We start from the raw sequence: 27,964 nt of genomic DNA on the forward strand, positions 1-27,964 counted from the left end.
TGAGCATTTACTAATGCCTACTGGGATGCTTTTTCCTCAGCTGTGATCCCAGTCACTCCTCCACACAATGGCATTGATGAGTCCATATGAAGTTTGACTGATGCTATCCTCTTGGCAGTGCTTCAGTAAATCCATCTTCTTTGGGTTCTCTCTGGTGGAAGATGGTCCCTTCAAAGACCCCTGAAAGTCTATTAAAGGTTGCTATCATGCCCTCCAATGCTACAAATGGCATCCATCTCTGAACCACTTCCTGGTGTTTAAATGGCTTCATGCCTGCACCTGTTATCTTCTTAAACACCAGAAATGGATATGTTGGGAACAATATGTCCCACTGTAGGGCCACACACTCCCACTTTGCAGGTATGGGCGATGATCAGGAGGATTTTTGGCCACATCTATCCTGGCAATTTCCATAAATGGTGCTATGCTGACTAGCTTGGATTCCATCACTGAGCGTTTTACTTGGCATTTCACCCAGGCCTCGGCATTAGTCTGTGTCCCATCTTCTCAAACACCGTCTAGAACGATTCCCTTTATCTTTCGTTCCCAGTCGCCTAGTCTTATAACACTCTATTTAGTGAATGGCGATTCGCCAACGCCCTTGCTTTCTGCCCTGATATGGATCCTGGACCAGACTGGGTGCACACCCAAATGCTTCATCACTTTATGGTGATTTTCCAACGTCATATACTTCCTCTTTTTAACCACCTCTGGAGCGAGCAAGACAATCCTTCCCAATGGCGAGAAAGTGTTCGTATTCCGCTTTTGAAAATCGGGTAAACCACTTTTCAGGTTTTGAAATTGGGTAAACCTCCTTTTCAGATGAGCAGCTATTGTCTGATCAGTTTAACCAAAGTCCTCTGCAAGTTACTTGAATGTATGGTTAGTCGAAGGCTGTATTGGAACCTTGAATCCAGGGATCTTTTGTCTTTGACCCAGGGTGGTTTTCACTGAGGCTGTTCTACTCCCAATAATTTAGTCTACCTGGAGTCTACTTTTCACACAGCTTTTTTTCCAACATCAATACCTTGTTGCAGTCTTCTTCAATCTACATAAAGCTTATGATAACACAATGGCTCCACGACATCCTTGCCACATTACATGACTGGGGCCTCTGTGATCTGTTCCCAATTTTTATCCAGAACTTTCTTTCATGTCACTCATTTCAGGTACGGGGTGGTAGCTCCAAAAGCACCCCCATCTTCATGGGAAGGGGTTTCTGCAGTGATCTGTTTTGAGTGTCCCTTTCTTTTTAGTGGCGTCTGTGGGACCTGTGGTGTCCCCATCTGTGTGTGCTAATGACTTTAGAATTTATTTTTGTTTGTCCATGTTGTGCGTAGCTATATGCAGACTGTAGAGAGCAATACGACAAGTGCAGTTCTGGGATCTCAATGAAGGCTTCCAGTTTTTGGCTGCCAAGATGTGCGTTAGGCATTTCTGTCACCATTGTACAGCCAATCTCCATCTGTACTTTTAACTTGAAGACCTGTCCCTCAATGTGGTGGACTCGTAATTTTATGTGACTGGTCTTTGATGCCCAGTTGACATGGCTTCCCCATCTTCGCCAACTAAAGCAGACATGTTGGGCACACCTCAATGCTCTTTGATGCCTCAGCAATACCAAATGGAGTATGGACCACTCTACTCTGCAAAGCTTTGATCCAGCCCTGTCTACATTATGGTAGTCTCAGATACAGCTCAGTATCACCTTCAGCATTACAGATGCTGGACCTGATACACCTTTGTGGGGTCTGACTGGCTACTGGTGCCTTTTCGACTGGCTTGATGATCAGCTTTTAGTGTAGGCAAGGGTTCAACTGCTGCAGGTTCTGTGCCAACAACAGTTGATTGCTTGTGTGTTATGCATTTACTGCATCCTGGAGCACCTGAACAATCGTCTCCTGTTTCCAGATATGGAGATACATCTCCCACAACAGTGGCCCAGGTGAGTTTACGATAACCAGCCGTATCTGGTCCCTTTTTTCAGAACTCCAGCTTTCCCCTCTACCACCTCTTTTCCAGGCCAGCTCACACACACCTCCATGGTTTATCCCCCCGTGCACAGCTCTTCCTTGACCTATCACAAGGCCTGAGGCCTCCCACCGCCATTTCTTCTCCATTCTTGGCGCGTTTTGGGGTTCGGAACTAATTTATACAGATGGCTCAATGGTCGCTATTCACACTGGCTTCAGTTTCATTCATGTGGGATATAATGAATTCTGCCCATATCAGATGGCTGCAGTGTTTACACTGTGGATTTGGCAGCCATCTATTGTGCTCTTGAACATATCTGTTCCTGCACCACTCAGCTGTAGAGGTTCTTTGAGCGGTTTACAAGCTCTTGACCAGTGTTACCCTCATCATTTCTTAGTCCTGACAGGGATTCTCCTTTTGTCCTAAAACGCTGTGGGCACTTTGTGATTTTTGTCTGGCCACTGTGTCACGTTGGGATCCTGGGGAATGAACTCGATGACAGTCTCCAGACCGGCTACCACCAAGCTGCCCCTTGAGATCAGTATTCTGAAACAGGATCTTCCATCAGTATTTATGCCGTGAAGTTCTAAGGATTTGGAATACAGAATGGCATACTCTGACTTCGCTCAAGAAACCAAAGGCAATAGAGAAGACCACAAATTTGTGGAGGTCCTCCATGCTGGCTTCTCACAAGGGCTCCATCATTGTTTGCCAGCTCCTCGTCAGCATACTTGGCTGACTCATAGTCGTTTCCTCCATTGTGAGGATCCAACGCACTGTCACTGTGGTGACTGACGGGAGTCCACAGTTTGCTGGGCTGTCCTAACCTAGCCACCCTGCAGTGGACTCTTAATCTTCCTGACTCGCTATTGCTGGTGTTAGTGGATGATGCCTCAGCGGCTGACCTAGTTTTACCGTTTATTTGTGGAGGGGTTTTTTATCACTCCATCTATGGGAGGGAGCTCAGCCTTTCCGACCCATTGAGTGATTGGCAGGACACTCAAACCAACCGACCAACATAATTTTATATTATCTGCTGAATTAAAATACGTAATTAAAGAGTTCGATTTAACTGGCACATGGGAGCATAAAAATGATGTATGCTCATCATTAATTGCTCGGCAAGTCGCTTGAATAGGATATACCTATCAAACAACTTGAAGACTAATAGTCTGGTCACAGCAGCGTGGCCCACCAGATTTACTGACCAAGTTCCATTTATATGCACAATTAACCTAGAGAAACAGGACACCTACCGCGCTAGAAGTTACGGGAAACCAAACCTCGCACACTTGCAAGATGCCGAATGGCGAAAATGTTTCCACAAAACTTGGCAGGAATGCGAATGTAAGTTCACATCCTTCAATTCTTTTTTGACATGGTGACTAAAATGCGTGAAACCTCAATTAAGGAAAATGTTAATCGACGATTCACGAGAAGAAAGTTTTTGATAGAGGAAAAAGAACTGAGTTTTATTCCAATGCCTGTACAAATTGGACGCATCTGTCATTGAAAATTATATTGTGATCAAGAGAATCAAATCCAAAGTTTTGGCTCTGATGTGAAAACAGAGGAATACCAAGTACGTGAGAGAATGCAGGATGCTGTTTTCCGTGAAGAAACTTGGATAGTTCATGAAATACGCGACAAGAAGAGAGGACATCGAAAATTATCACAGAAATTAAAAGAACTGACGCGACTATTCTCAAAACACAGAACGACTTTAAAAAGGAAATCTGTGGCCATCTTTCTGACTTTATGTCCGACAGTGCTGTTAACTATGAAGCACAAGAACACCTGTTACAAAGTCTTCAGGGCAGACTTAACAGAGCGGCATCTCGGAGTCTTCTAGCAGAGGCGACGATGATGATCTGGTAACCGCAGTTGCAGAGAGTCCCGAAAACAAAGCGCTGGGGCCTGATGGCTTTGCAACAGAGTTGTACAAGGTTTTCCAGGTGCAAATGAAATCTAAATTACTCCTTGTATGTAATGAACTAATGAGTTCTGACAGGGAATCTCAAAGGAATTTCTAGAAGGAAATGTAGAGCTAATTCCGAAACACACACACAGCGTGTCAATAAATAGCCTAAGTCCAATTGCTCATCTGAATAGTGATTACAAAATTATGGCGCTCATTCTTGCCCTAAGACTAAAAACGATAATTCATGAGAAATCGGCCCATATGGGACTTATGTGGGGAAAGATCTAAGCTGTTTGCGAATGTAGGGACATTATAGCAACGGCAGACTTCTCAGACTTCAATGCGCTGTCTCGTGATCACCAGTGAGAGTGACGTGGAAAAAACGTTGCAGGTCATCGGAATTTGCGAACTTGCGTCAGGTGCGAAGCTAAGCAAAACTAAATCATGCATGTAGGGCATGGAATATCTGGGCGAAACACGGAAGAACTAAATGTGGTCATCCATATGCAAATTCTAGGTATCCAATGCATGTCTAATGTAAAGTATGCTACAGCCGCAGACTCTAGGAAAATCCTTGCAAGCGTGCGAGCCAGCGTCAAAGAACATAGCGTGAGAGGATTTGATGACATCCAAAAGACCACCTTTTCAAATATGTGCATTGCCTCTAAAGTAAACTATGTGGCATAAGTTTTACCCATACCACGTGAAACAGCAGCAAGAATTCTCTTAGCTTTGGGTCATGTTGTAGCTAACGGTAACATTTTCAAAATGAAGTTTAACACATTGACCCTCTCAGCCGAAAACGGGGGACCAAACCCCTCTGACTTCGGTGAAAGTCACAAGCTTTATTCGTGTGTTCCACCTACAAGCTGTGGAAGAAGACACCCACACTTCCTAGACGAAATTACTCCCACAGTCTTGAATCCACCCATGTACTTATACGTGCGGCACGTCCCCAAAGGCTTTTATCATTTCCAACTATTTTAACTTGAAATCAGTTATATCGAAACCAGAGTCCGTCCATCGACTATGATAAAACTTAAGGGCATATACATGAAATTAGTGGAAGACAAAAGGAGAAATGTGATTGAGCAAAAGTACCCAAAATACAATTGGAAGGTCACTCGAAAAAATTTCAGCAGCCATCACCTACCAAGGAATGTGTAAACTACTTGGTACAAGGTAGTAAACAGGAAAGTAGCATCCAAAGCGAAACTTCATGCCCTTCATCTGGGTGATTCGCCCACGTGTGAGAACTGCGGCCTAATAGACATCAAAGAACATACATAGGTTTGTGTGCACTAAAGTCAAAGACCTCTGGCAAATTATCATACAAATATTAGCCACCATAACACGAATATCTAGCCTGCCGATTGTTTGAATCCTAGTGATGTGCCATATCCACCCATAAAAAGAAGTGCTGTAAACTGGCTAAAAGGCCAAACATTACATCTCGTAACCGAAGAAAATAAAACCGAAGATGATTTTCGAATATATCTTTTCCTTCAGCATCATAACCTAATGAAGACAACATATTACAAGAAAAACTTCACAACATTTTTAGTAAATATAATTATGTGAATCTTTGTGTACGAAGTGAATAGAAAACGACTTAAACTCAAGAAAAAAATAACGAATTCTTGGTTTTGACTTCTTTTTTTCATACGGTGTATTTTTTGGGAAAGAAAACAAAGTTTACTGCGAAGGATACAGGTCAAAAGCACCTTATTTTGTGTTGAAGCAATGGCAGAGGAAAACTTTATCCTTACGACAGAAGACGTCGTAATTTTTATGTTATTTCATTCCGTGTGTCAAAACCTCTTTTAACCAAAAGAATACCTTAATTTCTTCTGTTCTGCGATAAAACCATCGTCAACTGTAACATCCAAGATGGCAGCTCGTAGCTTCCAGCTTGTGGTGTGCTCGCAGGCGAAAGAGGGAGCAGGTCGTGCGGTTGGCTCCCTGCGTCTTAGCAACAGGTACGAGATGCTACCCAGTGATGATGATAACCCTGAGCCAGCAGGGATACCTCTCCTGTTGAGCCTGCGGCCGATTTTTCTGCCCAGTCCGGACAAGTACAGAGGGTGGGTATGCCAGTCATTGGGAGCTCCAATGTTAGGCGTGCGATGGAACTCCTCAGGGAGATAGCAGGCAAGGCGGGAAGGAATTCCAGTGTGCATTCGGTATGTTTGCTGGGAGGTCTCATCCGTGATATGGAGGAGGCCCTACCGGCGGCTATCGGGCGCACTGGGTGCAACCTGCTGCATGTAGTGGCACATGTCGGCACGAATGACGCCTGCCGCTTGGGTTCTGAGGCCATTCTCGGCTCCTTTTGGCGGCTGGCTGATTTGGTGAAGGCAACTAGCAATGCACGCGGGATGCAGGCTAAGCTATTTGTAGCATCGTATCCAGGGTTGATCTCGGTCCTCTGGTTTGGAGCAGAGTGGAAGGTCTAAACCAGAGGCTCAGACTACTCTGCGACGGTATCGGATGCGAATTTCTCGACCTCCGCTATCGGGTTCAGAATTTCAGGGTTGCCCTTAATAGGTCAGTCGTGTACTACACACAGGAAGCGGCTATTAAGGTAGCGGAGTACGTGAGGTTAGAGAACCCCTCCCTTGGGATCAAAGATGATTTGCCTGTTAAATCAGACGCAGTGACCTCAGAAAATCTTGGTCCTCTCAGATCAGAGATAGAAAAGATTAATATGATTTTAGTAAACTGCAGGAGCATCCAAGGAACGGTCCCACAATTAGTAGCTCTTACTGAAGGTTATAATGCACAGCATTATTGGGAACAGAAAGCTGGTTGAAACCAGACGTCAACGACAACGAAATAAAGTTCAGATTGGAATGTTTATCGTAGGGATAGGTTAGTCGCCAATGGTGGCGCCGTGTTTATTGCAGTTAAAACTTCGATAAAATCTAGCGATGTTATGAAGGATTCCGAATGTGAATTAATCTGGGTGAAACTGAGTATCAAAGAACGGCCAAAAATGGTGATCGGATGTTTTTGTAGACCACTTGGGTCAGGATCTGTAGTTGTCGAGCGCTTCAGGCAGAACATGCAGAATATCATTTGTAATTTTCCTCATCATGTCGTTGTAATAGGGGGTGACTTCAATTTGCCAGGTATAGACCGTCAAAACTAGTGCCAGAGACAGGGATTCGTGTGGCATTGTTCTGGATGTCTTGCCTGAAAATTACCTTGAACAGACTGCTTGGCAACAAACAGACCTGAACTTATCCAATCAGTTAACGTAGAGGACAGCATCTATGACGACGGGACCTACAAGAAATACTCAGCAAGGGTGACAGTATACAAATTTCAGAACATCTCAGCAGTCAGCATCAAATATTCAGTGATAAGGACGAAGATGTGGAGAACAACAGGAAAAAATTCAGAGGCATCGTCCAATATATCCTAGACAAGTATGTTCCGAATAAGGTTTTAACGGATGGGAAAGATCCACCATGGTTTAATAGCCGTCTTAGAAAAGCGCTACGTAATCAAAGAGCACTTCATCTCAGATGCAAGAGAACTAAAAACCTAGCTGATTAACAAAAGCTGAACAAAACGATAATGAGCGTAAGGAGAGCAATGAGAGAAGCGTTCAATGATTTTGAAAGTAATACGTTTTCAACCGAACTGAGTGAAAGCCCTATGAGATTTTGGTCGTATGTAAAATCGGTAAGTGGGTCAAAATCATCTATTCATTCCCTCAGTGACCACACCGGCACCGAAACGGAAGATAACATAGCGAATGCCGACATACTGAATTCGGCCTTCCGAAGTTGTTTCACCGCGGAAGATCGTAACACTGTCCCTCCTTTCAATCGTCGTACGAACGTCGAAATGGCAGGTATTGAAAAGCAGCTACAATCGCTTAGTAGTTGAAAGGCATCCAGATGAGATACCTACAAGATTCTATGAAGATTATGGGGAAGAACTTGCTCCTCTTCTAGCAATAATCTATCGTAGGTCCTTGAACAACGAAAGGTACCTAACGACTGGAAAAAAGTGCAGGTCATTCTTGTTTTTAAGAAAGGCTCTAAGATAGATCCACACAATTATAGACCTATATCGTTGACGCCAATCTGTTGTAGAATTATAGAACATGTTTTATGCTTAACAATTATGACATTTTTGTAAAATGAACGTCTTCTCTATAAAAATCAACATGTATTCCACAAACAGAGAACCTGCGAAACTCAGCTCGCTCTGTTCCTCCGTGAGATCCGCAGCGCAGTGGACAACGGCTCTCAGGCTGATGCCGCGTTCCTTGATTTCAGTAAGGCATCTGACACCGTCCCCCACTGCCGTCTAATGAGAAAAACGTGAGCTTGCGGAGTATCTGGGCAGACTTGCGATTGGATTCAAGACTTTCTTGCAGATAGAACTCAACACACCGCTCTTAACGGAACAAAATCGACAGATGTAATTTCCGGAGTACCAAAGGAAATGTGATAGGACCGTTGCCGTTAACAGTATATATAAGTGATCTAGTAGAAAGGCTATTCGCAGATGATGCAGTTGTCTATACCAAAGTAGCAACGCCAGAACGACCTGCAGAGAATTGATGAATGGTGCAGGCTCTGGCAGTTGACCCTTAACGTAAATAAATGTAACATATTGCACATACATAGGGAAATAAATCCACTACTGCACAGCTACACTGTTGATGACAAACAGCTGGAGACAGCGTCTGTCGTAAAATATCTGGGCGTAAATATCCAGAGCAACCTTAAGTGGGACGACCACATAAAACAGATAGTGGGAAAAGCAGACATCACACTCAGATTCATTGGAAGAACCTTAAGGAAATGTAACTCATCGACGAAAGAAGTGGCTTATAAGGCGCTTGTTCGCCCGATTCTTGAGTATTGTTCAGGTAGGACTGATAGAGGAAATAGAGAAGATCCAACGAAGAGCGGTGAGTTTCGACACGGGATCGTTTAGCTGGCGAGAGAGCGTTACGGAGATGCTAAACAAACTCCACTGGCAGACGTTACTAGAGAGGCGTTGTGCATCACAGAGAGATTTACTATTGAAATTTCGGCACAGCACTTTTCAGGAGTCGGACAACATATTACTTCCCCCCACATACATCTCGCGTATTGACCACGAGGAGAAAATGCGAGAAATTAGAGTCAATATAGAGGTTTACCGACAATCATTCTTCCCACGTTCTATTCGCGAGTGGTGGTACAGGGTTGGAGGGATGAGATAGTGGTACCGAAAGTACCCTCAGCCACACGCCATTAGGTAGCCTGCGGAGTATGATATAGATGTAGATGGGAAGGCCAATTCATCAAACAAATCTCGAGAAACCGATGCGTTGGATGACTCATAAAGATACTGCAGAATAAATTGGAAAACAAACCTTCGTGAAGTAGAACTTTGAAGTCGTCGCACTGCTGAGATAGTTCTTGTGCAGACATCCGTCTTTGGGTTAGGTAGAACAACATAGAGTGATTATTTATCTTACTATCAAAATATCAGTTTATCTCAACTTACACAAGTAGCATTGAAGCCAGGCCGAGAAGGCAAGTGCAATGAGGGGGGAAAAAGAAAAGAAAAAGAGGAAACAAAACAAAAAAAGGGGAGTTTGATTCTCAGTTAGGGTGCGAGAGGTTCCCAGTTCAAATCCCTAACGAGCCCTTATTTTTGCACAGTTATTGGATGTTCAGATGTGTGTTAATTCCTAAGGGACCAAACTGTTGAGGTCAACGGCCCCCAGACTTACACACTACTTAAACTAACTTGCACTAAGAACAACATACACACCCACGCCCGAGGGAGGACTCGAACTTCCGGCGGGAGGTGCCGCGCAATCCGTGACATGACGCCTGTAACCCCACGGCCACTCCGCGCGGCAGTTCTTGGAGGCAAGTGAAGTATACGCCTGTTGAAATAAAGTAGATATGCGGTGAGCTTTCCTTTCCGGAAAATTAATGTCTCTTCTCGATGACGTGGACTGTGAAAATCAACAGTCTGATTTAGCGAAACCGTAAGTAGATAACCTAAACACACTCAAATAACAAAATTTGCGATAGCGTAATGAATAATGTTAAACACGATATTTTCGTTCTGTCGTTGCAACAACAAGAAGACGCGTGTTTTTTTTTCACCAGACGCGTTTCACTTTTTTGATAAAAGCATCATCAGTGTTTAAATTAAAGATATTTATAATTTGATTTCTTTTTCAATCGAAAAACCAACATATTGTTAACGTACTGTTTTTCGATCATACAAAGAAATCAAATATAAATATCTTTAACTACAGACCACTGGATGCTTTACCTCAATAAAGCGAATCAAGTCTGATGAAGGGAAAAAAACAACACTCGCATCTTCTTGAAGTTGCAACGATAGAACGAAAATATCCTTAGGAATTGTAAAGCAGTATAGCCACACAAATGAAGAACGAATAATTTTTTTTTGTAGTTATCGTCACCTCGTTTCTGTCAATATCTCTGGCCGAGGGAGACGAGATATCTAGTTCGGCCACTTTTTGCGTAAATTTCTATCCGTCTTGTAGTAGATCTTTGTTCTGAGTGTACAACCATCTCTTATCTAACACAGCATCATATGATGTCAGACGACGACAGGCTGTGTACTGAGAATGGAGTAAGATATGCAACAAATTATGTCTTAGAAAATTTCCACTTAATAAAGGACCACAATAAACAAATATACAAAATCGGTATTTAACCATTGAGAGACTATGCAAATTTCTGGGTTGTGGTTATTTACTTTGTACTCAGCAGTTGTTTTGTCAGTAGTCTAAAGCAATTTCTTGCTGATAAAATCCCAAATGTAACACAACACTCTACATGTGAAAGTCTGCCACTTTATCCACACAGTGATCTATTTTGCCGACTGAACGAATAAGTAGTCTGCAGCAGTCAGCCCATCAATGCGCGAATGCTTCTTCATAACTTCTTAAACTAAGGGTTAATGTAAGCTATTACGTCTATTTACTTATGACACCGATGCTCTTCGTACAGAGGGACAATATCGAAGACTTTACAGAGATCAGTGTATAAGAAGTTACGTGAATAACTGAAAATATGTCGGGAACGCAAATGTATTTATGTACAGTTTACTTTTTTTTTATTTAGTCTAAGATGGAGACAACTTCTCAACCAAGATTTTAAAAATTCAGCATTCATTTTATCTTCTCCCATTTCTGCAAGAAGCAATGAAGTGACCAGCACGTTTACATGCTACCAGAATTTTCTGATATTTTTGATATTTCTGCATGTAAGACTTAAAATTCAGATTTGTTGAGTGGCACACATATAACCTATCTTATTATCTTTAATGTTCACTTGACTTTTCGTTTAAAAAGAGACTGGGATATTGCTCCCACCCTTCTTTTTCATTCAGAAGTTTCTGCCCTTGGTATTAAATTGAAACTCATCGTTGGCGACCATCGCAACCCTGGGTTCAAATCATCCCTAAATCGATGCAGGAACAACCTGGGAAACACTGGTAAAAAGATCCTACCCATTCTTCTACTATTAGTTGTTCAACAGATTGTCTGAAATACTCAGTCTTCAAGCAGTTCTCTCTCTCTGACTGCTCTCCTCACCAATCCATTTTCTTTTTGTCCTTGTTTTGTACAAGTGGGAGTTATTTGTTCCATACATTGAAAAGCCTTGCCCTTGCTGCAGCTAGAAAATCGCATTTCAATTAATGAAACGAATATTTATACACTTGCCGCAGAAAATTTAAGTTTGAATTACGAAGGAACATTAACGGCACTTCCAGGCAAACCACAGTTGCAGGTTGTAACGACCCATTTAAAAACTTTCGTAAAGAACAACACACCTATGCAGTTATTAAAATTTACGACCCTGCCAGGATTCGAACCTGGAATCTTCTGATCCGTAGTCAGACGCGTTATCCGTTGCGCCACAGGGCCTACGTGGTGGTGGAAATTGTTGGTTATATAGAATAGCCAGTACTGTGTGTGTGTGTGTGTGTGTGTGTGTGTGTGTGTGTGTGTGTGTAAGAGAGAGAGAGAGAGGGGGGGGTGAGAAGAGGGGGGTGGCAAAGCCCTAGGACTGGGAAAAAGTTCACCATTCATTCATTTTATTTCATCATCATCGTCTTCAAGGATTATGATTTTTTTGTCTGTAAAGCATCAAAGTTGTTCACACCATCATTTTATTTTACTTCACTTTATATATTTCATTTTATTTAACAAATATAATTACAACAAGTATTTTTACAGAAAGATTATTTACACAATTTAATTTGAAACGTGACAAGCCATTCATTTCACAATTGCTTTGATATTTGGTTCATTTTTTTGTCAATGTACAAGAACGAGCTTTGAGGGACGGGTCGCGGTCTGTGCATCGCTGACCTAGACCTATAATCATCTAGTGATTTCAGTGATACGCGGCTGAAGACAGTACGTAAGGACGCCGCAGTCCAGATACCTGCTGCGCAGCCTGTTTACCGGAATTGGGTGGTGTAAGCCGAGGAGGGGCAATTTAACATTTTATCAGGCCTGCTGCGCCTGATTTTTTCATTTGCAACTTCGTCTAATATTTGGGTACATTTCCAGCGTCCTCATCAATACGTGACATATATTGAGATTCGTATCTGGACCTGTAGACTTCTTTTCTTGTTGTTGAAAGTTTTGAAGAGTTGGTAAAACGCATTGTTTACTGTATGTTTTGAAAGGTTGGCAACCAGAACAGAAGATGACACCACTTATTAGAGAGTGTGCGTACTGTCTGCGTCTGTGGTCCATTGTTCTATGTAGAAGTCAATAAAAATTCATTTACTTAAAGACTGTATATCTTATAATGTTCGTTACAAAGTGAACACCTAAAAGTAAAAACACAATAGCTCTAAAATAAGAAAGGCCAAAGCAGTGGACGGAACAACGTTAAAAGATTGCGAAATCAATCAAAGAAACGTAAAAAATAGTCAAGAAACGTTGAAAGAAGAAGAAAAACACTGAAAAATGTCTCAAGAAAGCGATTAATTTTGTGATATACAAGTGCTCACGGACAGCAGTGCTTTTGCCATATAGGCCGTCAAAATCAGAAAATTGTTTACTGTGCAGATTCTATAGGATATTGTGGATGGAACTAAATCACTTGAAAAATGCGACAGAGAAGGGGGGAAAAGGGGGGCAGCAACGGAGTGCAAGGCGAAGGCGAAACATTATATTTAGTAGATAACTAACAAGAAGGTAAAGCCACATACGTTGTGTTGACAAACGTCCAAGTCTGTGAATTATAAACTAAGCTTACAGCAATATACAAAAGAGACACTTCCTCAAGAAATCAGCGATTGCTTGAAACTTACAAAACTTAATATTTGATAAAACTAAGGAATTGGCTAGTAACGTAAGTGCTCCATGCAATATAGCATTTGAAGTGAATCGTCTCAAATTAGAAATCATGTCAGATATTATGCTCATACCCAAGGTACTCTCGATTTTGCCAGATGAATTTAAGCCTTTTTCTCCGGCATGTGATTCAACACACAATGGTGAGACGACTATGAACATTTAATTGCAAGACTCATAAGTTAAGAGGAATGGTTGAGAGGTAATAACCAAGAACAGAATGCTGTCTTCGATGTTCATTTTAACCAAAATAAATTAAGGATCTATTCTGTAACAATTGTGGTTGACATGGTAATTTCGCAAGAGGACATTGTTATAGATACAAGAAAAATAATCACAGAGGAAAAGAGAAGAGTGCTACTTTAAAAATACAAATAAAATTCAATAACAAAAACTGAGGCCTTTCAAGCACTATCCTCTCTGCAAAATGACAAATCATAAAGAATAAGATTGTTATTTTAAGAACAAAGAAAGAAGGCACTGTACCTATTGAATATGAAAGCATCAAAAAAAGATTTCAGAAGCAGCTAATGACGAAGAAGATATGGTGACAGTTGTTGATAGTCCACGTGCAGGACATACATGTAATGAAGTGCACAAGGTAACAAATGTGAAAGATTGTGATAGTGTTATAAAAGTTACCAAACAAGGTGAATCAGTGAAAATAATTGGAACAGGAAACTTTGTAGGTGAATACTGTATTCTCAAGATGTTATGTATGTTCCTGAACTGAGTAGAAATCTGATGTCTGTGCATGCTACTACTGAAGCAGATTGCACAGTTGTGTATAATAAAAATTCTGTTCAAATTTATGAAGATAAAACACTGGTTCTAAAGGGACCCAAAACAAGAAATATGAAGTGAACGTTAAACCAGGAATGCAATCACTAACGTCGGAAAAAAAAAACAAGAATGGAATAAGGAGCTAGGTCATCCAAACACAAGATGTACTTCGAAGATCAAGAAAATGTGCAATGGAATTGCTAATAGTTTATTCCCAGCAAAAAAATTGTGTGGAGCTCGTGTGAGAACTAAGTTTACAAGAAACCAATTTTCTACTGAGGGAGAAAGAACAACAAGACAACTTGAAATAATACGTACTGATATCTGTGGAGAGACAGATCCCACAACATTTAATGGGTGCAGATGCTACATGACAGTATTAGATGATTTCACTCATTTTTGTGTAACCTGTTTTTAGGCTATAAGTTGGAGACTGTAAGATTCGTAAGAAATTATGTATTAGAAAGAGAAAATCTGTTCAGAATGAAAATGTCAAAAATAAGATAACATAAAGGTGATGAATGCACTAATCAGGAGTTTAAGAATTTGTGCGAATGAAAAGCAATTGGGCTAGACTGTTGTATTCCGTATAGTTCTCAACGCAATAGGAAAGCAGGAGCTAAATCTGACAATAACGAACGTGGCAAGACTGATGATCTTCAGTAACAAACTGAAGAAAGAGGAGAAACATTGCTTAAAGGTACAAATTTAATCGATAGAAACCCCCATTGTCAATAAAAGTGTTACACCTGCAGGTAAGTGGTTTGGTAGAAGCCCAGATCTGTCAAAACTTTCAGATTTCTAGATTATGAATTTTTGTAACGAATCTTGGCTACTTGATGAAGCTACATGAAACATGAAACATATATGTCGTTGGGTATGCTTCCAACGGCTACAGACCATTTGCTAAAGAAAGAAGAAATACAGGGTGATTATAACTAAACTTTCGCAACTTGAGCCAGTTTAGACGGAAAACCATGCACCACATGGGTACCATACATTATAGGAATGATGCTCAGACTGTGTGCTGTAGGAATTGCGTAGTGTTAGTAGTATTACCGCCACGATTTGCCGCTCGACACCTGTACTGGTATGCCGACGTAGTTTTATCGAAACAACAGCAGTAGTGCTCTGTTCTTCGCGAGTATCGACGCATTGAAGGAATGCGAAAAAATCCTCTTTCCGCACCAGGACTGAAGAACATGATTCGGAAGTTCGAATTAACTGGCGATTTGAGCATAGCTCATGGGACAGGCCGACGGCCAATTGGGCCATAAATTGTTGAAGAAGTTACTGTTGCCATGGCTGAGAATGCTGGACACAAAGTGCAATCTTCAAGCAGCGCAACAGCTGAATGTTCCATGGTCCACAGCTCGAAAAGTGCTGCGGGCAGTATTACGAAATGGAATCTGTAGTGCGTTTCCAGGCAGTCATGGATGCAGATGGCCGTCACACTGAGCAACGTTTGTAACCTGGAGTGTAAACATGGTACCACTAATTACCAATGGTATCCTCTAGTGTGGAAATTAAAATTTGTTTCTCCCAATGGTTTATTCATTATTTCTCTTTCACGTGTCCTTACAAATGTCTCTACTGAGTTTCGTTGTCTTACGATCATTCGTTTTTCCTGGGGTCCTTCTAAAGTAGCGAAAGTTTAAGAATCACTACTCAGTATCGATGTGTCAAGGGATGTTGTATTCGAGCAGAGAGACAGAAAAAACTGTATAGAAAAATATTGCTATTGGTGCGATACTGAGCGACTTTAATAATAAGGTAAACCAGCTTGAAAATCAAGAAAATTAAGGAGAAGAAAGTCATGAAGAAAGCAGAAATTTCAATTTAAGGGATGGAAACAATCTGAAGAGTCCTTTTAAATATGAAGGTTATGAAACAGCCTTACTTTCATATGAAGAACGAGTGTATCCATGGTCATGATAAAGAAAATTGGATAAAACCAATAGAGGAAGAAAATCAATCACTTTATCATAATGACACAAGGAAGTTCGTGAATCCAAAGGAAGGAACAGGAAAAGGGACCTTTACAAGCAAATAGAGCTTTAAAGTCGAGGATAATGGTCGATGTAAGACAAGGCTGTTTGTGAGAAGTTGTCAACAAGTAGACACAGATTTCAAGGAATTATTCAGCCCAGTAATAGATGTCTGTTCACTGAGCCTGTTGTTTGCCCTGGCAGCTGAGAAAAATTTCCGCATGAGAGCGTTTGATGTAAAAACAGCTTTTCCTCATTGGAAACTGGAGGAAGAGATTTTCATGAATATGCCTGAAGGATACGAAGAAGCCAGAGAATTTGTGTTTTGAAGAAAATTCTGTAAGAACGTAAACAACCTGCGTACAGATGGAACTAAACTGACAGATTTCCTAAATATAGGAGTAATTCAGCTGAAGTCGAATCAATAGATATTTAAATATGCAACTGAAGAAACGTACAAGGCTATAGATAATGTTGATGTAAGTATAATTGGAAAAAGTCATCGAAAAAAATTGATAATCTGTTGAAGAAACTTGAGAAAAATTTTGAAAGATCTGTAATAGAAAATCGAGAGACGTACCTAGGGATACAAATAAAGAAAACGGAGGATGGAATATTTCTACATAGAGAACAATATGTGAAGAAAGTACTGGAAAAATTCAGTATGACACTATTCATCGAAATTTGTATTATGATGCTGATTATGTTTTAAGAGAGAGGAATAGTAGAGGTGCATACATTCGTCTTCATAACGGTGCCCACATTAGTTGGTGTTCCAAGCAAAGAAGTTTAATAGCTACTTTATCAACTGAAGCGGAATACATTTCAGCAGGAGAATCCACCAAAGAAATTAAATACATCAGGGACATACTACAAGAGCTATACAGCAGAGAAGTGAAGACCATGCTTCATGTACACAATCTAAGCGCTATCCAAATGATCAGATGAGGACAGTTACATGAAACAAACATGTTTGATGTGAAGTTCCACATGTAATGAACAATACAGAGAAGGTTTTTATGAAGCAGAGTATTGTAGTACAGAAGAACAATTGGCAGACATACCTAGTAAACCTCTGCAAATGTTGACGTTTTAGAAATTTAGAAATACTGTTATGAAACGATTACCGTAACTTCTTTGCTTGAAAAAAAATTATGCAATAACTGTTTAATGTTTGTGTAACTAAAAATGTGAAACTTATGACTTTATAAAATACACTGTTTGCTGTGTGGTTTTGAAAAGGTTGACAACCAGCATAACAAGCAGAAAGCGATTTACCTGAGAATGCACGTACTATCTGTGCGTGTTGTCTCTTGTATGACGAATGCAATTAAAATTTCATTTGGTTAAAGAGAGTGTACCCTATAATATTCGTAATAAAGTGAAAACAAAAGTAGTTTTTAATGTCGTACAGCCATCTACAACATACGAAAAATGTTCGTGTTTACTTGCAAAATCACATTTACATGTCACGAGCATTATTCTGTTTACAAATCTGCTGGCCAGTTTGCCATTACACATTTGCACAACGCCGGCTAGGTTCATGACATCTCGTATAGATATGATATAACTTACAAATCATAAAAAATGTAAAATATAATTCAGGTAAACAATGAGTTAATAACGAAATAGTTCACGAGTGAATGGCCGGATGTCAGTGTCCAGTGGGCACAATACATTGGGAAGCAGCCACGTTGCCATCATCAGGTGCAGTGAGAAGTGACTGCTTAGCGGCCGTCACGGCGCTTTTAATCTCTTCGGTTCCTATCTCCGATCCGACCCTCTGTCCACTGCCTCAGCCAGCACCTCTTCCCCACTTCGTCACAGTGTGACAACGCTCCGTACTCCGTTCGTACCCAAGTACACAAGCTGATGGCTGCTCTGCTATTGCTGCAGCAACCGTAGTAAGGCCTGGGAACCCGCAGTTAATCTGAATAAGGAGGGGAAGGGGATATCCCACAACGAACTAACTTCGCGGGCAGGTGGAGGAACAGCAGGGATACCATCGGCATGTGTACCCGGAGTGTCGGTGGAAGGAGAGGCGTAGAAGACGCTGGCCGAAGACGATGGACAGAGTGGCAGATCAGAGGGAAGGGTGAGGGGGGAGGGGGCTGAGATAAAAGCGCCACGCTGGCCACTAAGCAATCATTTCGTCCGTTGCACGTGATGATGGCAACTGACATCCAGCCGTTCATCCGTGAACTATGTCGTCATGAACTACGACGGGAGAGGTTGAAGAATCACAACAAGTTACTAAAGTTCCATTAACATCTTGTCTACATAGTTCATTACATCACCAAGTCAGAGAAGCAGTTCTTCTGGTAAACATTAACTGCTGAAATTTACTGTATTCTTTGGATGAAATCCGAAATAAATGATTGTATGTGACTGACGTCTAGATTCCGCATATTTCTAATGTTATGATCGGTTTTGATTCCATGAAACCATCTTTTGATCTGTAGAGATAAGAAAAATAAAATGAGTGACCATCAGTAACCAACGATACGTGACACTGAAGCCAAACGCACCAAAACATACCCAAACATATGGACTGCAGGAGTAACCCATTAATTTCTAGAACTAATATACGTGACATGTCGTAGAACAATACAATACTATCGTAGCATTCGCGTAGTTAGTAGAAGCCTGCAACGGAAATGCCATTAGGCGGCGTGATTGCTTCAGATCAGACTCCCGCATTACGTCTGGTACATACGTTCAGTATAATTAAAAGTACTTGGAGACTTTACTGATAAACATTTCTTCGGAATAAATGAAAATGAAAATGTTGAAAATTTACTTTGAGGGAATCTATTATTACGATGGACACATAATATACATCTTAATGCAATAAAAGCTTCAAGAATACCGAAATGTGTGCCCATGATAAAAAAAATGGACACTCACAAAAACTACGACAGGAATGCCAGACGGTGTCCTAGATCACGATGTTACCGTAGGCTTGTCGCCGTGCTGGCATGCTCCCTCCCGTGGGCGCTTTTGGTCCCAGGTGTCGCGATCCCAACAGTCGCTTGCCAACTGCTGTCGTAGTCAGAGGGCAGTGCTGGAGACCTTTCCTCCCTAACTAATCCGAACATAGCACACACGTTTTCCCTATCCAACCACACAGTCCTTCCTCTCCACCCATCTCCTTCGAAACAAATGCTGTCTAGTCCAGCAATAAAATATGTTTCCTGCAGACTTCTTTCTTTGCTCGTTCCTTCTGCACACACACACACACACACACACACACACACACACACACACACAGACAGACAGGCGCGCGCGCGCGCGCGCACTGCCCTCTGACTACGACAGCAGTTGGCAGGCGACTGTTGGGATCGTGACACCTGGGACCAAAAGCGCCCACGGGAGGGAGCATGCCAGCACGGCGACAGGCCTACGGTAACATCGTGATCAAGGACACCGTCTGGCATATATACATTAAGTTTGCAGTTAGGCTCAGAGAACCACGTGATGCTGATTGCCTGCAGTGTCATCCTTTGAAAATGGCGTAATTTGGAAACAGTAGGGAGTGGCATGGCATCAACGCACGTATCTTTCACACATAATCATCTTCTTTCCAGACTCAGAAGCCACCTGTTACTTTTGATACAAGTAAGTCCTCAACTGGTCTCATGAGACTAACTGCACTCTGCTTCTAATCATTCCATATACATGATGTAACAAAGCAAATCTAACGTCGCCGTGGTGTTTTGTGGAAAAAAACTGAGAATGTCTAGGAATGCCCTCTACAATGCTACAGAGCTTCGAAGCTGTAGTTTGCAATTCCTGCTGCTAGCCCACTCCTTCGTCTGGAAATACGCTTTTATTTGCTGGCGGAGCACAAGCGAATCTTCTCAGAATGGGTCTGACAGCATTCAGGAAGTTAGATGATGTCGAATGCCTCTACATCCAAGGCCAGATCCAGGCTTCAGTCCCGGAGAGAGAGAGAGGGAGAGGGGGGGGGGTGGAGGAGAGGTCACAAATTATTCGTGGTTTTCTATATCTTTTACGACATCTCCTTTGGGGCATTGGGGGAGAAGAAAAGAGAACGAAAGTAACTTCTTCACCTCGTCAAATATTTTTCCTTATTGTAGATTGTCATTCATGCCCTTCCTCCCCCCACCTTCTCCAAAAATAAAACTTATCACAGCTGAATTGAATTATAATATTTAAAAAAATCAGTGGAATATATCAATTATTTTGTTACATTGTAATTTGGGCATGATGGTCTAGAGGCACTGGATATCCCCAGTTTAAGCCCAGACGGGGGCAGGGGTTTATCCTCGTTCCAGTCCCTCCAGGATGACCCCAGGCCCACCCGATCTGCTACCAGATGAGTGCTGGGGGTCTTCCCCAGGGTTAAAAGGCGGCCAGCCACCCTCCCCCTCCCAGTACCGCAGGGAAGAAACACTGCACCCCACACGCAGCCAGACCACAGTATTTGCCTTTTCTACATTAATATATACGAAAAACTCAAGTCATCCCTTCTTATTCTTTGCAAATCACATGATGACTGCATCAGTCAATATATCATAGCGTGATTGTGTATGTGTGTGTTTGCCGTCTAATTCTGACGAAGGCCTTACTGGCCGAAAGCTATATTTGGAACAGTCTTTTTGTTGTGCCTATCTGCGACTCATCATCTCCGCTGTATGGTGAGTAGCAACTTTCCTTTTCACAATATTGTTTGATTTAATATCAAAATCCCGGTGGATCTGAAAGAAAGCAAGACAGGTGAGTCGCTCTTCTCTTATGACTGCTCTAAACCAACTTTTGAGGAGACGAAGGGTTGAGAACGTATGTTCTGGTAACAGGAAGAGTGACTAGAATTTTTAGAATAGCACCAATATAAGGATTCAGTTGATTGTCGCACGTCTCGGTGATGTCGAGCAGAGACTCCAGAATTTTAACACCGGCCACAACGTGGAGGTTCCATCTAGCCACTAGGGCTGTTAACAAGATACCGATATATCGATACTTTTTCAAAACATATAGATATATGTAGCTATATTTTCTCCGAGGGTAACGCAAGACATATAGACACATATCGCTATACCTTTCCCGACGATATATTGATATCAAAATGGCAGTATCGAGTGTCGATACTTTTATTTTGTATTATGATTATTACAATTATTAGTAAATATTTGAAGTTGTTCTTTTGAAATTGTTATAGAAAATATTTTCACTTTCATTGTGTGAAGAAGTCTTACTACTTTTTGAGCTTCGACCGCGTCGAGTTTTTCTCTTTGACTGTGTGAAGTAAGTGTTGGTGGTACAAAAGAAGGAGTCCGATTGCACGGGGGCGGGGGGTTGGCGGTGTGATTGGAATACGATTTCCAACATGAAGAAATAGCACAGCATGTGAAGAAATAGCGTTAAAATAGTTTTTAACTCAAATAGTGTGCTATTTCTTCACATCGGCGTTCTTCAGAAATATTTGCTGAAAATGATAAACAAAAACCTAAATGACAACAAGATTGGTTTGCGGTGGACGGAGACATATGAGAGGAAATGCTGACGTAGCCGGCGCTCGGCGCTTCCAGCAGAAACTGTAACGTTTAACTTCGCCATGCAATTTTGACACTACAACTTTGGCGTTGACAGGAACGAAAAACCAGAGTAGTTGACGTGAAGTGTTCCGGACAAATCCGAAGAGTGACGAAACCGAACGACGGACCCATCGGATACCTTTTATTGTGCCACTTACATGCAGTTACCATTACTAGCAAAGTGATTATCGCCAATCGTGTAATTGCATCGTTATCCTTTCAGTCCTTACTCAAAGGGGGATAGGCAGACTACTAGCTTCTTAATGTACAGAGTATCTAATAATAAATCGACACTTAAATATACAGCTCTAAATGTGCAGCCGATATTTTTATTGGCCGGTACGTCGATATTTTTCCCGTCTATATACCGATACTTTTTTCAGCATACCGAAAGCCGATGATATTCTTTTGAACACCGATTTATCGGATTCCCGATTTTTTTAAATATCAACAGACCTACTAGTCAACCACAGTCTGGATTCCTGCACTATATAGGAGACAGGAATACCCAGAAACTGTTTGTAAGCCTGCGATCTTTGTTTCACACTTACAATACGTGGCAGAAAAAATCTTAAATTGAAAAGATTCATCACATTTCGGGAGAGCCCCTCCTTTAGATCAGATTTGACATTCTCTTACACGGAGGATGCGCAAGACCCTTTTCGGTGGACTGAGCAATCAAATCATTATCTGGGTGTATCTGTTGAGGAACATTACACTGTGCTTTTACTTCCACATTCAACCCGCAGTTTCTTAAGCTTCGTGGAGTAGCTGCCGGGAAGCAAAATCCACATTTTGTCTCTTCTGCTTTAGGACAGGTTTTGTGCCCTTGTTGTTTTAAAGTGTATAGTTGTTGGTTGATGAAAACGGCTAAGCGACGAAGTTACCCTTATATTACGAGGAAAAAAACTTGAAAAATGAATAAAATAAAAATATAATAATTTGTGCCCTAAACGTTAAGTAAAAGGAAAGATAAAATAGGTGAGTACATTTCATAATTTACCTAATACGTCCTCCAAGCAGACGGCCGAGGGAATGAATTCAAGGCCGTGTAAAGCCTGTCTAAGGCATTGTTCTTGGGACGTCATTGTACAGTCGCGCCACAGAGATATCTTTCAGAGGTTTTTTTTCGGTGGCTTGTCATCATGAAACTGCAGAATTCCGCTGCATTGCTACTCCACCGAAAGCGTCCTCAAAGACTCCATGTCTTTTTGCAGAGGTATTAGAAAATGCTACAATCTTCTTTAGAGTTGCGATACGTTGCGACAAACAGTGAACTTGGAAAGATTAGCAAAACTGCTGTTCAACAAACGATTGCTACAAGGGCAATGTTTTGCGTAATGGCTGTCTCGACAAGCTCTGAATGGCACCTTTGACTGACAAACCATACAGAACAGCTGTCAGTGCAAATCTCAACACACATTTCCAGAACGGTAATAAACTTCTCTCAGAGTTGTTTAGCTTTATGAGCAAGCGCGATTTCTGTTCAACAACGGTCTTCGTTTGTATCTTCGTGACGAATCTTCTAATATCCATTACGGTTCTCCCTTGTGAAGGTAAGGGGAAGATAAACACTACTGTTAAATCTGAGAAATGTTGGTGGTTTCATGAAACAGAATAGAAAAATATTTTGCTTTTCTAACCCTAGATTAAATCTTGTCTTTAAGTTCGTTTTTTGTGCGTACGTCGGCGAGATGACTTTGTGTGGCTTTGTTTATATGTCTTGCATTGGTAGATTTATGTCAAAATGGTGACGTGGATTTGAATCACCCGAATCAACTATGAAGCTTAAAAACGCTCTGAAAATCCCGTTATTGTCACTTACAAGATTATCTGTCCTATGAACAGAAGAATTAGTTTTTTTGAGTACCTCAGATGGTAGAGCACTTGCCCGCGAAAAGCAAAGGTCCCGAGTTCGAGTCTCGGTCCGGCACAAAGTTTTAATCTGCCAGGAAGTTTCATTAGTTTTTTTTGTTAGAATTGCGTTGGCACAAAACCCCGTCGTCTCTGTGGCCACGTAAAGAATCACATCAATGCGACCACCTGTCAAAAGTCTGAACAACGCAGTTTTTGCAACGGAAACGTGCAGACAGTGTGTCAGTGAGGTTCTGGAGTGTACCGACTGAAATCCATGGGGCTTGGTGACAAGGGGAGTACGATAAACACATCCTGGTGCTCTTCGGACTACGCATGTACCCTGCAACCGGTGTGGCACATTGCACTGTCCTGCTGGTAGATGCCTTCATGCAGAGGGAAAACGATCTGTAAACAGGGATGACCATCGTCGCCGAGGACAGATGCAAACTTGTGTTGATCCATCGTACGTTCCAAAATGATGAGATCACCCACGGAATGTCACGAAAACATTCTCCAGACCATAACGGTGCCAGGGCCCTAGCGACGATTGTTGAGCCGTACATACCAACGACCATCAGTCCGATGCTGTATAAAACGTGGTTCATCTGAAAAGGTTACCTATCGCCACTCGGTGAACGTCTTATTGCGGTGTTGGCGTGCAAATTCCAGCCCTCGTCGCCGATGGACAGCAGTCAGCATGGGTGTATGGACCAGGCGCCTGCTGCGGAGGTCCATATGCAACAACGTTCGCTGAACCCCCCCTTGGTTACTACTGAACGGTCACTTGCTCAGCAGTTGCAAATCTGTTTCCCCGCACACATCCCTGCAGTCATCGTTCACACCTGTCAGCTGTGACTGTCATGCGCAACAGTTCTCTCGGCGCCGGTTTTGGATAGCGCCCTTTTGCTAAGCGCGGTACAATGTAACCACGGCGGCGCGCAACAGTTTACAAAAATGGTCATTTCGGAAAATCTCCCACCCGTGGCGCGAAAGCCAATGATCGTGCCCTTTTGGAAGTCAGGTAATAACTCCGTTTCTGCATTATGACAACGACTGCACTCTTGTCTCCCATCCCCTTACCCGAACGCTTTATATTTCTTCCACTGCTAGTGATGCCACTAGCCGTCTGTGATTGGTTACTGCACGTTGACGGTGACCATAGGCGACGGTCAGATTACTGTGACTTGACAGTGGATTTTGATTTCCATAGGAGATAATATTGTTGATAACTGGACGAAATCTCTCTGGAGTCGTCTTAAGTTGAAAATATCTTGGAAAAAAAAAACTGGTTAGTGCCGTCAAATCGAGGACAGTGAAAATTAAGAAGAAATTTCTTGCCTGTTTCAAGAGCCCACTGACAGTTTTGTTCTGCTCATGAGGCAGAAGGATTTATTTATCTCCAGAGGAGTAAAAAGACTACCACAGCTTACGGTAAAAAGAGCGCAATATTTGAAGTAAGTTCTTTACCTTCGTGTAACAGTAATGGCCAGTGGGATTTTACGAAATGTGATTTCTGAGCATACTTTTTTGCTTTTTCCCCTTTTTTGGTAACGACACAGTAAGAGAATTAGTGATCTGCAGAATGTGAGAATTCATACTCTGTAGCATTAGCTATACAGGGTGAGTCACTAACTATTGCCACCTAGAATAATTCCGAAAGTATGATAGGAGCTGAAAAGTGTGTGGGACAAAAGTTGCATGGGACAACGGGGGCCATAATATGACTTTGGTTTTTTGTTGCTGGGTGGGTTCGCTTCAGAGATATGAAGGTCAACCTTTTTTTTTTTAATGGGATGCTATAGTTTGGTACTTATTTTCTGATAGCGTCTATCGAGACGAATCCAATGACGTGTTAACAGTAAGGTCTTTGAAGGTCAACGAAGAACAAAAAGGTGGCATGAACGTCCATTTACAGAAGTTGTTCGAAGTGATGATCATTATCACACCGGCACTTACCGAAGCACATGCTCTGACAATTCTCTCTCGTACATCGTGCAAATAGTAAATATTCCCGAATACGCCGTATCCATCTAACGTGCCATTGTCATGTAAACACCATTCGACGTTTTCGCAATACAACACTAATAGGAACGGTAAGACTAATATCGTCGAATCAAACGAATGTGAGTGATGTATACCTTCGAAGAACAAGTCGATATGCTGCTCATTTACGGAGAATGCCAACGAAATTCACTGAGAGCTAGAGACTTATGCGCTGACAGATATCGTCAGCGTACTCACCCTACACGTCGTACATTTAAATATGTGTATGATAAATAGAGAACAACTGGCTCTATAATGCATCGGAAACATATCCGACAAAGGAAAGTTACTAACGAGGAAACGGAAATTGTTACTCTTGCCACTGTGGTTCGAGATCCTTGTCTTAGTTCGCGTCAAATCGCAAGCGAATCTGCCATGAGCCAGAGCAGCGTTGTTCGTGTTCTGCATCGCCATAAATATCATCCTTACCATATCAGTCCCCACCAAGAATTAACTGGTACGGATTGTATGCGTCGCCTTGAATTCTGCCGATGAGCTCAACTTCAGATTCAGAGGGATGACACATTTATTAATTGGCATAACATGCAGTATTGGGCAACTGAAAATCCATGTTGGCTGCGGAAAGTTGCACACCAAAAAGCGAGGTCGCTGAATGTATGTGTGAGATCCTGGAGGACAGAATTATAGGCCCTTATTTCATCGAAGGAAAGCTTAATGGTAGGAACTACACCACATTCCTGCAAGAAACATGAGGTGGGTTATTGGAAGAAATACCGTTAGGAACAAGGAACAGAATGTGGTATCAACACGATGGGTATCCGGCACATTTCTCGCTGATGGCTAGAAATGAGTTGCAGAGACAATTCCCAAATGGTTGGATTTGACGCGGAGGAGATGTGTTGTGGCCGGCTCGTTCGCCAGACTTGACGCCTCTGGATTTTTCTTGTAGGGAGTCGTAAAAGACATTGTTTATAAAGACGTTCCAACTACACCTGAAGATATGCGAGAGAGAACTGTCAGAGCATGTGCTTCGATAAGTGCAGATGTGATAAGGAATACTACTCAATCCATGATAAGAAGACTGCACCCCTGCATTGATACCAATTATCATCACTTTGAACACCCTCTGTTAATGGACGTTCATGCCACTTTTGTGACCTTCCTTGATCTTCAAAGACCTTAATATTACACATCATTGGATACGTCTCGTAGCCGCTATCAGAAAATAAGTAGCAAACTATAGCACCCAATTAAAAAAAAAAAAAAAACAAAGTTGACCTTCATATCTCTGAAGCGAGCCCGCCTAGCAACAAAAAACCAAAGTCATATTATGGCCCCCGTTGTCCCATGCAACTTTTGTCCCACAAACTTTTAAGCTCTGTCATACTTTCAGGGTTATTCTTGGTGACAATAGTTAGTGACTCGCCCTGTATAGTCTTAGTGAAGCCACTTGTATCAGACTGACGCATCTGACGATACTGAAAAGAAACCGTTGTTGCAAAGGCTACCATCGCTGTTCACTTTTGACAAATGTGGAACACCCCCCCCCCCCCCCCCCCCCAATATTCGCTGCTGACAGCGATCCATTGTAATAAGAATTTACATACAATTAAAACAGTTTTTAAAATTGCATGTCACACATAAATAAACATTTTGTTATATTAACAGATGGCATGCCGTAGTTACAAAAAAAAAAAAGGTTTCTTTTTGTTAGTACAACATTGCACAACATTCATGGAAAACACTGGAAAAAAAATCACAAGCGCTTAGTACTTCACTTTAACATATCTTCCAAGAAACAGCGATTCAGAGCATTTTATCACTTGGAAACCATTCGTTCGAAAATTTGAGAAGTATGTTTGTCACGTAGTTAATAAAAGCGACAAACTCTCACAACTCTGACGTCGCCATAAATTACACAATATAATATGGAAATTTGCCCTGGGCATTATCAATGTTTCATTTCACACTACGATCGTGAACACGGATCAGCACACTACTGCTAATTGGGCGTGTGAACGCAGGCTCTTTCTCTCGTTCGTTTCCGCTTAAGTTCGGGAAAAGTCAATTTTTTTGTAATTTTTTGCTTAGCGATGGGTTTTTCCCTTCCCGTCTTGCGTAACTCAATTTCCCGCGATCAGCGGCTTTTGCCTGTGGACTTGGGAACAGTGCCGGGTGTGTTGTTTTGTCAGCAGGTAGGCCTGCACTGTGCCGCTGCATCCTGGCGTGTAGCCGGTCAGGTCGGGAGACCATCCACGTTAGCCAGAAGTCAGGCGGCCAACAGAGAAGTGTCCTGTGGTAAACACAATCCTCTGGTAGTCCTTGCTTTCGAGGTCACAGTTCTTTTACTACTTTATCATACGGAACTGGCTGGTAAATTTGCAAATTGGTAGGAGAACACGGGGTATAATAGGATAGTGGGGCACAACCGTATCGTGCTGTTTTCTAGACTGGAGATCGCTGCGGTCTATCGTAGTGACGTATTGCTATGTTTCTGAATGGA

General features: G+C 41.9%; 1 non-coding gene across 1 annotated transcript; it reads right to left on the reverse strand.

Annotated features, from left to right (window-relative positions):
* Positions 1 to 11,752: 11,752 nt before the first annotated feature.
* On the reverse strand, positions 11,753 to 11,825 carry Trnar-acg. Its single transcript has one exon. It is a non-coding gene; the product is annotated as a tRNA-Arg (tRNA).
* Positions 11,826 to 27,964: the final 16,139 nt, after the last annotated feature.

This window comes from Schistocerca piceifrons, chromosome 2 (genome assembly GCF_021461385.2).
Source record: "Schistocerca piceifrons isolate TAMUIC-IGC-003096 chromosome 2, iqSchPice1.1, whole genome shotgun sequence".
Taxonomy (NCBI): Eukaryota; Metazoa; Arthropoda; class Insecta; order Orthoptera; family Acrididae; genus Schistocerca; species Schistocerca piceifrons.